Here is a 12,891-nt window from a genome sequence, read left to right as displayed (position 1 = left end):
GTGGTCCCATCTTTTGCTTTGAGCCCTCTGCGGTTTACGCTATCATCCATTTGGAGTGACTTGTTCCAAACTAGAGCCTCCACAGCTCCTGTCTGCTTTCCTCAAGGGATTCGTTTGAAAGCTGCTCCATCATCTTTTTGATATTAAGTGCCAGCAAGTGAAGCCCATTGTTTTTGTACAAGTTTGGCTTGTTTCAGAAAGTTTCCCAAAGTCTAACACATTTAAACCCTTCCTCCTGGCACCACTTTCTCATCCACGCATCGAGACCCCTGATCTGTGCCTGTCTATCTGGTCCTGAGCATGGAACCAGAGCAAGTCTGAGAATTTTAGGTCACGGGCTTTAACTTTCTGCCTGGTAAACTAAAAATACTTGGTGCCTGAGACTGGTATGGGGGCAGGCTGTTTACCAAAAAGCTCCCACAGTTCATGGAAAGAAAAGTCCACCACTACAGTTATTGTGCAGCTGCTCAGCTGCTTGACAGCCATTCAAGACTGACAGCAAACAGGTGAACAAACTGGAGGTTGGGTTCATGGGTGATTACAGCTATTGAACATGGTAAGTTTGACTATCAAACACATTACCTATGAAGTTTATGGAATCCCTAGTTAGCTATTGATGTCTCACTGTATTTGGATTTTGGATGACTGTATTGTGAGTTTAAAGCTTGTGAGCCACATTGAGTAACGCAGGAGAAAAGCCACAAACAAACATTTTAAATAAATCGATAGTATCATCATCACATTACACTGCCATGCTGCTTAGTTGCTGTCCTAAGCAGTTTGCAGACAGATATTGAGCAATTGAGTTTTTGGTGAAATTGGGAAGAGAAGTCAAAGTGGTAGAAATGCTAAAATGTCATGCTTTTGATATTGGAAGAGAACCTGAAAGACTTTTGTGGCATAGAGCTGCATTTCTATGTTAGAGCTCTTTGTGGAGATTTAATAAAAACTGCCAACACTGCCATTTCAGAGCGTGATGAATCTTAGGCATAGTCTTGGGAAATATCACAACATAGTATGACTAGGAAATTGAAAGATGTAAAGTTATTTTATAGTATGCTCTGATAATTTGAAATCTCAGTCTCTGAAGGTCAGCGTTACTGCTGAGAGGAAGCAAATGAGATTTAATTAACTCTCCTTGAAATAAGCCAAATGAACAAAACTCACTTGACCCCACTATGTGTCGTCATCATTCATAGTTATGTCGTGCTCTTAGGATATCATTTAGTTGAAATTTGTTACTGCTTTGAGAATTCTACAAAAGGTTGGCTATAAGTATTTGAACATACAAAGGGTGTAGATATAAATGCCAGCCTCAGGCCACGGGTTTTATGCAATCTTGTTTGTGTTTGGTAAATATTTTCTTCAAGTAATTTTTGATGGGCTTGCTGAGACACAAATGCTGCAAATACACTGGTCTATTTCCCTACATCAATTGGTCATTTCTTCCTTGAATCATGTACTACCCAGCTTTACTTTCCTGTAGCCACTCCTCAGTTCAAATCTATATTCCTTCTTCTAGCAGATCAAAACTGAAATCCTAAAATCATGTTCTTTAATTTTCAAAATGTTTCGAAATGAAGGATATTCTGGTTTCATGTATCACAGATTGTGTACCAAATAACATTTTTTGATGCTGCACCATATGAACATGGTTCACATGCGGATGTCAACATAAATTGATCTTTTCAGAAGATTTTGGTCTTGTGTGCTGGTGAAAGGTGGTGAGAACAGTCAGCTCGGGCATTAAGGCAGAACGTTACTGTGCTATCCTAAGAACATTTTCCTGGGAACTAGTCCAACTGAATAGATTTTTAGTAGGATACTGAATAGAACTGTTTAGGATTGCTTTCTTGCAATATGGTGGTGGAAAGTGCCATCAGGACATAGCTGACTTAAGGCAACTGCTGCTGGGGTTTTCGAGGCAAGAGACTAACAGAGGGGGTTTGCCATTGCTTGCCTCTGCAACCCTGGTCTTCTTTGGAGGTCTCCACCCAATTATTAGCCAAGGCTGATCTTGCTTAGCTTCTGAGATCTGATGAAATTGGTCTTGCCTTTGTCAAGTATTAAGGGATTTCTGGGGAAAACATGCATTTCACTTCCATCACTGGTTGTGAATGTTTCAATAAACATTCAGATAATGGAATGACATTTCCTAGCCTGAGCAACTATTTTAAGATTTTCCACAATGTTATGAATTATTTCATGATATTTCTTAAGTATCCCCTGGAACATTGAAGAAGTCCATCCTCTGGATTACAAAACTGATGTGATTCAATAACACAGAGAGGCCCAGAATGATTTTGGTTTCTTCTCTTTTCTTTGAAGGCAGCAGAAAAGACACCAGAGAGTACTAGTGATGAAGAACTGAGAACCACCTGAAGGAAAATACTTCTAAATCTCTAAAGTGATGACCAGGTAGGCTCAGAGCATTCCAGCAGGCCTAATTAAAAAATCTTACCTAAAAGAAAAAGTTTCTTAGGGTTTTAGGAGGCCTAAAGCAGGTATGGTTGCCATCCTCCAGGTGGGGACTGGAGACCTCCCAGAATTACAGCTTATCTCCAGATCACAGAGGTCAGTTCCCCTGGAGAAAATGGGCTGCTTTGGAGGGAGGACTTTATGGCATTATAGCCTGCTGAGCTCCATCCCCTCCCCAAACCTCACTCTTCCCAGGCTCCACCCCCAAATCTCCAAGAACTTCCACACCCAGAGTTGGCAACTCCAAAAGCAGGTATGTTTCAAAAGGCATATAGAATATATTTAGTTTCAAGTAGGTAACTGTGTTGGTCTGCAGCAGAACAGCAGGATTTCCCATGGCACCTTAGAAAACAAGAAGTTTTTCAGTGTATAAGCCTTCTGGAGTCAAAGCTCCCTTCTTCAGATACAAGGAAAAGTGGAGATCCCTGATCCTTTATATCCCAGTCAGGAGGTGGGAGGGGTGAAGCAAAGAAGGGAGCCAGGATGTAAAGATACAATCCAGCTTTATTAGAGCAGAAATAACCATATGTAGTGAAATAAGAATCCTATGCCTCTATTCAGCCCCGAGGGTTCTATTGTTCTGAACTTGTAAATATGAATTACATGAAATATGAATTACAAGGAAATCCTTACAGCTGAGTCCCGCATTCTAAAGATATGATGTGTCAGCTTTTACAAGTTATCCCTCAATCAGTAAATGCATAGTGGGGGGATGACAATACACAGAACTGTCTCAAAATGAATACCGTAGAATTGTAGTTTTCTCAATGAACTAATTGTGTCAACTGCCATTCTAAAAACTGTGGGCAGACAAAGTGAAGCACTTTAGATTCATTGCTTTCAACAGGAAAATAAAGTACGCAGGTGTCTTTAAGGAGTGCAGGGATGATGGCACTGCTTTCTTCCTCATTGACTTTGATCCAGCAGAAAGTTCCTGTTGGTGGATTTCCATCTATGGAACGGGACATTTTCACCTCTCCCTCTCACTGCAACCTCCTAGTGCCCCTTGAAATGCTACTCCCTTTCTGGTCCCAAGCCACCATTTTCAAACCACTTGCAATTATTACTCAGACTCACTTATATCACTAACCAAACCAAAAGAGTGATTAACTTTTGCTGATAATATTGCTATAGTTTGATGGTATGAGTCTAGTATGAGCTACAAAAACATATTTCAGCAGGTGTTCTGCAAAATACCTTTAAAACTTGATCCTAGTACATGCAACATTAAGCTTTAAAACCTTGCAGAGAATTTTTCACACAGAAGCACAAAATCACCAAAGGGCCTTAGTATTGTCTTATTGAAATGAATGGGATTCAGGAGTGATTCACATTAGCTGTATCTGCGCATACTTCCAGATGTGAAAATGATCTGCAGCCATTCCATCACTCCAAGATTTTGCAACCTGTGGGAAAGAGAAAGACACTCCGCTTGCCAAAATAGTTTTGACAATGACAGCCTTAATCTGTTTGAAAATAATTCTGCTTTACTTATGTGTTTCTGCTGCTATTGCTTCCATGTGTTTCGAGACTGTTCCTTTTAAAGGACACAACTGCACTTTACTTTTCCACTCCCAACTGTACCCTTTTATCTCTGTGACCAGGTACTGTGCGTAATCAGTCGATAAGTATAGTCAGTCTGCATAGGATGGATTTAGCAGCAATATTTGAAAAACCTAGGTTTTTCTCTTGACATCAGAGTTTCCCACCCATCTCAGCCTTATTGTTTGTATCATGGTGTAGTGGTTAGTATGTTGTACTAGGATCTGGGAGAACGAACGGACGAACGAACTAACTAACTAACGTACGTACGTACGTACGTGTTCCTGGGTGACCTCTGGGGGCTTGCCACCTCCCTCTGATCATTGGCGGACTGGCAGGCAAGGGGGCAAACCACTAGGAGTTTGCCCACCACTGGCGGGCATCTGGAAATCCTGTCTGGCATCCCTATATGTAAAAGAAAAACCAGTAGCAAAAATGTGTGATTTCTGTAGTCAAGTTACAATATGTTGGACTCCTTTCTGTTAAGTCTTCCTCCAGTTGAGGCTTCCTCATTCAAAGAAAGAGATGGCAGAAGAGAATCTGTAGCTTGTATCCTGTCTCTATACTCAAAACAGTTTGAAGTTGGCCTCCAGCACAGGGCCTTCCTTCAGAGGTGAGGGAGGGGAGGAACCATGGCTCAGGGGCAGAGAATCTACTTGGCATGTTCAATCCACAGCATCTCCAGCTAAAAGGTCCAGGCAGTAGGTGATGTGAAAGACTTTTGCCTGAGACTATGTAGTACTGCTACCAGTCCGTGTAGACAATAGAGACCTTGATGGACCAATGGCCTGATTCATTATAAGGCCGCTTCATGTGTTCAAGTGGCTTTTCCACTTCTGTAAGGGGGAGGCTCCTCAAGCTGGAAGAATACTTCAAATTTTTGCTGACCAGAGTGGAAGGATACAAGGAGCCAAACAAAATCCTTGATTTAACTCTTGCTCCCTTACCTTAAGCACTATAAATTCTGTAGGGGGGAAAGGTGACCTTTGTGGCCAGCAGTTTAGGTTTATGTGCCTTGATATAAAGGCTCAATTCAGTTTCAAACATATATGCTTTAACTGTTATAGCAACCAATTAGTATGCCTATTCAGAAAATATGTGAACTAGAAAGCTGATAACTTGATTTAAATAAATCCTTGCATGGTAATTAAAACTAACAATTTAAATTACCCTGATTTAGATCCATCCCTTCTCGTCAATCCTCATAATTTCCATTTAAAGACCTCAAGCAGTAGGTCTAGAAATAGCCCTTTCTGAAGATCCCAGTCAGCAGCTGCCAATTGGAGCAGAGTACCATCCCATTCAGATATCCACCATACCAGCAAGACGCTATATATGCTGTCACGCATTCATCTTCCTTGAAGGAGCTCAAAGTGGCATACATAGTTCTCTCTTCTGTATTTTTTTTCTCACAACAACCCTTTGAGGCAGGTCAGGCTAAGAGAGTGACTGGCCCACGATCACTCAGTGAGCTTCTTAGCTGAGTGGTCATAGATCCAGAGGAGTGAGCCGTGTTAGTCTATAGTTGCAAAATAGTAAAGAGTCCAGTAGCACCTTTAAGACTAACCAACTTTACTGTAGCATAAGCTTTCGAGAACTACAGCTCTCTTTGTCAGATGCATCTGACGAAGAGAGCTGTAGTTCTTGAAAGCTTATGCTACAATAAAGTTGGTTAGTCTTAAAGGTGCTACTGGACTCTTTACTATTTAGCTGAGTGGGGATTTGAACCCAAATTTTCCACGTTATAGTCTGACTCTGTAGCCTCTCTACCCCATTATTTTGGTGGAAAGTATATGCACATCCATGCAGATAATATCACATATGGCACTGCTGCTCCAGACGGACTCCTACTGTGTGGACAACAAATGTGAACGGACCATCTACATTATACATGACATTACCTTGTTTTAGAGATATGCGTGTTCCTCTACTATATGGACAGCGCAATCTGATACAAGTTTACTAAGGAAAAAATCCCATTGTAGTCAATGGGGTTTAATCCCAAATAAGGGCACATAAAATTGCACAGGAAGACTCTCCCGTGGCAGTAAATGTCTGAAACAGATCTGTGCTGGGCTTTACCAGCCAATGGTTTCATTAAGTATCAGGCAGCTGCATATGCTCAATATAAGTTTTTAAATAGCTAAATGAACATATCTCTTAAAACAATATGAGAACTGCAAGTAGCCACATTGCTACACAAACCTCAGCCCTACCTGACCATTCCATTTTAGTCTACTTGCTGCAGAAACATCCTACAAAGAAACTGGCAAGCTCATAGCCTAATCCTAGGATTGTGACAGCTGCTTATGAAAGCACCAAAAAGTAAAACAAAGAAAATCCATGTTGGCTCTTTTGTTCTATAGAAAAACAAAGTGAGTGGAGGGGAAAAACTGCTGAATGCGAGAACAGACAAGAAAGGCAGCAAAATATTATAGCCTCGCTTCAAAAGGATTGCCAAGCAGGATTTAAAAAGAAATCAAACACTTTTAAACGAAAGACTGCTGGGCTTGTCCATATGAGACAGGTTGTCTTGGTCTGTGCTGATTGGGACCATTGTGACTTTGATAATGCAGGCCGCTCTGCTGTGTTTCTCTGGAGAGATTTTTCTGGGTAATGTGCAAAAAGAAAGGTCCTGGATTTTGCTTGCTTTTTTGAAGCTGAAATGACCATGGGTTCCTGCTCTCATAATACCTTACGAAGAGGAAGAAAAGTGCAAACCAAACCAGAGATCTATGTGATTTATTTTGTATTGGTTCATTCATTCCTCACTTTTGTTCTCCACCTTTCTTCTAAGGAGTTTAGGATGGTGTACATGAATGGGGTTATCTTGTTGATATTGTTTTTTTTGTGATAACTCTGTGAGACAGCTTGTATATTTATGTGCATGAGTTGTCAAGTTGCAACCGACATATGGCAACTCCAGCAAAGGGCTTTCAAGGCAAGTGAGAAGCAGAAGTAGTTTGCCATTGCCTTCCTCTGCAGAGTCCTTCATCCAAGTACTGACCCAGCTTAGCTTCTAATGAGATTGGGCTATACCATACCATTGAATAGCTTAGGTTAAGAAAAAGTAACTGGGCCAGGATAACCTGAGCTCTATGGCTTGAGAGGAGAATCAGGTCCAGTTCTCCCTGATGCCAGTCAGCAGTGTAATCACTGCCTCTGTATACCCCATCCATAGATTTTCATGGAATCATAGAGTTGGAAGGGGTCTTACAGACCATCTAGTCCACCCCCCCGCCCAATGCAGGAACAGCCTAAAGCATCTCCAACAAATATTCTTCCAGTTGCTCCTTGAAGACTGCCAATGAGGGGGAACCCACCACATCCCTAGGCAGCCAATTTCACTGTTGAATTATTCTTAACATGAAGAATTTTTTCCTAATGTCAAGCCAGTACCTTCCCTCCTGTAGTTGAAACCTATTATTGCTGGTCCTATCCTCTGTTGCCAATAGGAACAGCTCCCTCCCCTCCCCTAAGTGACAGCCTTTTAAATACTTAAAGAGAGCAATCATGTCTCCCCTCAACCTCCTCTTCTTCAAACTGAAGAGTCCCAAGTCCCTCAGTCTTTCCTCATAGGGTTTGGTCTCCAGGCCCCTGATCATCCTGGTTGCTCTCCTCTGCACCCATTCCAATTTGTCCACATTGTTTTTGAAGTGAAATCTCCAGAACTACACACAATATTCCAGGTGGTGTCTGACCAATGTGGATATAGTGGGACAATGACATCCCATGATTTGGATGTTACGCCTTTGTTGATACACCCCAAGATGACATTTGCCTCTTTTGCTGCTGCATCATATTGACTGCTCATATTTAATTTCCCATCCACCTGTACCCCAAGATCTGTTCACCCACACTGCTACTTAGAAGTGTATCCCTCATCCAGTATGCATGCTTTGCATTTTTGTTACCTAGGTGGAGAACCCTACACTTATCTTTGTTAAATTACATCTTATTCAACTCTATCCACCTTTCCAGTGTGTTCAGATCTCATTGAATTCTATGTCTTCAAGGGTGTTTGCTACTCCTCCCAGTTTGGTGTCATCTTCAAATTTCATGAGGAATCCCTTCACACCCTCATCCAGATCATTTATAAAGATATTGAAAAGCACTAGGCCCAGAACCAAGCCCTGTGACACTCCAGTGGACACCCCCCTCCTATCAGATATGCTGCCATAATTGTAACTACTCTTTGGATGTGGTTATCCTGCAGGATATTCCTATCCATCTAACCATCCTAGAGTCCAGTCCAGGTTACCCATCAGAACATCATGAGGAACCTTGTCAAAAGCTTTACTGAAATCCAGATAAACTACACTGACAGCATTTCCACAATCCAGTAAACCTTCTGTCCCATAGTAATTTCCTGTGGTACACACTCGAGATGCTTGTCTTTCTTCTTGTTTCAAGGCTTTGATTGGGATTACCGTATCAAAATAGCTTTGATTGGGATTACCGTATCTCAGACTCATGCCTTAACTGCTTGTTGTGTGAATGAGTACAATAATTTCCTATCTAACTTTAAAATGGTAAGTCCATGAAACAAGCAGTACCCGGGAAAAATAAAGGTACAGAGATTCTATAAGCTTTGTTCCACCACAACCCCTTTTATCCTCTTCCCTTACCTGCTATGCAGCACAGTACTACTTCCTTCAGTATGGGGGAAACAAGAAATAACAGACTGTGGGGGGGGGGGGCGGGAATGAGAAAAATATGTTGCTGTTGCTTCATTCCCTAATTTGCAGCCAGAGAAGGCTACAGAGGAGTCTCCCATCATACCTTGACGTGACTAGGGAATTTCATGATTCAGTCAGAACATCAGCCTTTAACTATTATGTTACATGGCAGAAGAACACAGTTTTTTCCCGGAGAGCATTTTAATACTCCATCCAGATAAGATTCCTACAGAGATGTATGACATGCTTGTTAGTAGTCAGACCCTTCCCTCACACAAAAAGGGAAGTTTATGGATATGAAATATCATAACCCCCTTGCCAGAAGTTCCAGACACTGCCTACATCTGATGAAGAGAACTGTGGTTCTTGAAAGCTTATGCTACAGTAAAGTTGGTTAGTCTTAAAGGTGCTACTGGACTCTTTAATATTTTGCTACTACAGATTAACACGGCTAACTCCTCTGGATCTATGCCTGGCCCCAGGCAATGTGGATGCCAGCCAGCCTGGAGACTAGAAAGTTACCAAATCATAAGTCATAGGGGAATGTCTGACTGCCCCCATGCCCAAGAAAGAAGCAGAGATAATGAGGCTTCCTGACAGACATCTCCCTGCCTAATCTCATCGATGCCTTCCTCCACCACTTACCTAATCAGGCTATTCAGCATATTTAATAGCCTTCCTGTTCAATACTTAACAGGTCATCAAGCAACATTTTTTCACCTATAGTCCAGCCCAGATAGTCATATCACATCTTTCCCAATTCATTGTTCCACCTCCAGAGACAACCATCAAACTATTGTTTTTGTCTGCAAGACAGCAGCCTTGTCCCAGGGCATGTTTTGCTCTATAACTGGGCTGTCCAGCCATGTGCTCAGTGTGCGTGTCTTGGAACCTACCCATGCACCCCCATGCCGTTGGGCTCCTCCTCTCCATAGTGCTAGTCATTTTGCTGCTCCTCCATGGACCCCTTCCTCCCCCTTCCCACCAAGACTGGTAAATATTACCCTTTCCCCCATTTCCTCACTGTTTTGCTAGCAAGTGATTTTCTGTGTGTGATTTTGTGTGATTTTGTGATTTTCTGTGTGTTTGTCTTTTATTGCTCTGTTAATAAAGAAACCTTTCCATTAGAACATCTACCTGTTCCTTTGAGAGTTCTCTAAGGGGACAATCCTGGTATACATTGGTGGAGATCCCAATTACTCCCTCTCTCTGCATCTTCTTGAATGCTAATCCCCCCAACTCACAAGGTGATCCCCCCATGTGGGTAACATGTTGATATGGACAGGGATGACCTGTCCTTGCTGCTGCAATGTCATTATTATTTTCAGTGCTTCTTTTTCATTCTGTTGTTTTATTATTGTAGTGATTTTTTTTTAGAAATTCATTTTATTTATGTTAATTTTAAATCTGATCATTTTTATGTTCTGTTAACTGTGTTGGAAGTTTGTAACTGAATGGTGGCCCACAAATGCTTTAAGTAAATATATAAAATGTGTTTTTTTCCATAGGCAAACTGATTTCTCCATCCAATATGCCTACCAGTCAGCTAGAAATGATCACATTTAAAAATAATTCATAAAGTCATAGAAATAGTCAAGAAGGTAATTGAATGACCCAGTTATATGTCTTCAGGGCATGACACTGCACTCTGCAGCTGTAATGAAAATGATCTAAATTCAAACTGTTTATGACTGAGGGTATGTTTTTTTGTTGTTGTTGAATGGGAGCACTTCTGTTTCTATGGCGAAGCTGCTTTCTCATTTTTACTCTGGGGCTTACATTAGTTGCATGGTTGAGATATCACAAGATCTGGATTATAAGCTTCTCTGCAGGACACAGTAAGAAAAAGATGGTGGGTGATTAACATTCTTAACATTTTTTTTAAGTCTAGAATAAGTGCAACATGTATTATTCAAAGTATCGGGGGGATTTTGCTTGAAACTTCTAGAGTCTTTCTTAGCATCAGTGTTTTTGTTTAGAGAAGATGGAGAGTACTAGAACCCCATTTTTCATTTCAAAGAGATTCTGGGTGATTTGGGGGAACTCTGTAGATGCTAGGGTTGCCAGCTCCAAGTTGGGAAATTCCTGGAGATCTGGGGAGTGAAGCCTGGAGAAACCTGGAGAAAGTGGGGTTTGGGGAGGGAAAGGACCTTGGCATGGCATAATTCCATAGAGTCCACCCCCCAAAGTTGCCATTTTATCCAGGTGAACTGATCCCTGTGGCCTGGAGACCAGTTGTAATTCTGGGAGATCTCTAGCCACTACCTGGAGGCTGGTAACCCTAGTAGATGCAGTGTTTCCCAGCTTGTGGAAGCAGTGACTGGTCAGCGGTTTTAAACCTGCTAGATGTCTGTTCCAGTTGAAGTTCCCAGAGCCTCTCTCAGAAAAAGAGGTGGTGATGCTAAGCCAGAGATGTAGGGAGTGAATCTGGAAGGCTGGGTTGGATCCTGTGATCTGTTTCATTAGAGTACAAATTAGTGGTACCTCCTCTTGGATACACAACTTAATGTGGTGAGGAGCGTTGAGTGTATGTGAAGCTGAGAGCAATACCATCAGTTTAGACACAATCAAGAGTCTAAACTCTTAGCACAGTCACTCAAGGTAGAATGGTTAAAGCTGAGACACCAGACTAAGATCCATCCATCCCCTTCAAGAATCACCAGTCATATCAGCAGAAGAGAACTAACAATTTCAGAGGTGATGGAGGTGGAGGAATTCTTGAAGGATAGCAACTGGGCAGCAGCAATAATCGAAAGTGACACTGATGGAGGATCTTTCACAGACAACAGCATTGACACTTTTCTAACCCTGGTCAGTACGGCACAGATGAAGGCAATGGTAAACCACTTCTAATAACCTCTTACTTTGAAAACCCTATGATGAGACAACCCCAAACAAAAGAAGTTATAGTGCTGGAAGGCACTTGATTGGCTACAGGGGAAGAGCAGAGGACAAGTACGAATAGCACTGTTCTTAATGACAGGACTAGATTAAAGCTGAAAGGAAGTCCAGAGCTGTGCGACATATATAATAGAAACAAGGAATGTGAGAAGTATGACTCTAAGTAAGTTAAAATCATTAAATTAGAAACTGAACGTTTAAACATTATAATCCTGGGTATGAGTTAACAAAAATGGACTGGGTTAGGACCTTTTTAGTCAGAAAATCACAAAATGTTTTACTGTGGAAATGACAAATTGGAAATGGTGTTCCTTTTATAGTGACGTGAGACATAGCACAATCAATCAGAAGTTATAATGCAAAGTGACTGAATCAATCAGACTTCATGGAAGGCCTAACAACATAACTATCATTCAAGTTTTCACTCCAACTACAGGTGCTGCAGAGGAAGAAACTGAAAGCTTTTATGCAAGTGTCCAGGAAGAAACTGATCATACACCCAAACAAGATGAACTGATAATCATAGATGACTGGAATGCAAAGAAGGAGCAGAATTAGACATTTAATGTCAGAGAATTTGGACAAGGATTACAAAATGAAGCAGGAGACTGACTTACAGAATTTTGTGAACACAACCATTTGTTCATTGCAAACTCAAATAGTTAATTGCAACAAAATAGACAACTGTATCTGTGGAAATCCTCTAATGGCCAATAGAAGAATCAAATAGATTATATAATCAGAAGCAGAAGATGGAGATGTTCTATTCTCTCTGCTAAAACAAACCAAGAGCCAATTTTGGTAGAAATCACCAATTGTTAATATCAAAAATTAGAATAAACCTGAAGAGAAATACTAAAAGCAGGGCTTTTTTTCTGGGAAAAGAGGTGGTGGAACTCAGTGGGTTGCCTTCGGAGAAAATGGTTACATGGCCGGTGGCCCCGCCCCCTGATCTCCAGACAGAGGGGAGTTTAGATTGCCCTCCATGCTGCCAAGAGGCACGGAGGGCAATGTAAACTCCCCTCTGTCTGGAGATCAGGGGGCGGGGCCACCAGCCATGTGACCATTTTCAAGAGGTTCTGGAACTCCGTTCCACCACGTTCCTGCTGAAAAAAAGCCCTGACTAAAAGAATCATAAATGACAAAATATAATCTAAATAACATTCCTGAAGAATTTAAAAACCATGTAAAGAACAGATTTGTATTACTAAGTTTAATTGATTATGAACTGGAAAAACTGTGGGCTGAAACCAGAGTCATTATTAAGGTAGAATGTACAAAGACTATTCCT

This window comes from Eublepharis macularius, chromosome 6, assembly GCF_028583425.1.
Source record: "Eublepharis macularius isolate TG4126 chromosome 6, MPM_Emac_v1.0, whole genome shotgun sequence".
Classification (NCBI taxonomy): domain Eukaryota; kingdom Metazoa; phylum Chordata; class Lepidosauria; order Squamata; family Eublepharidae; genus Eublepharis; species Eublepharis macularius.
This window is presented reverse-complemented; position numbering follows the sequence as displayed.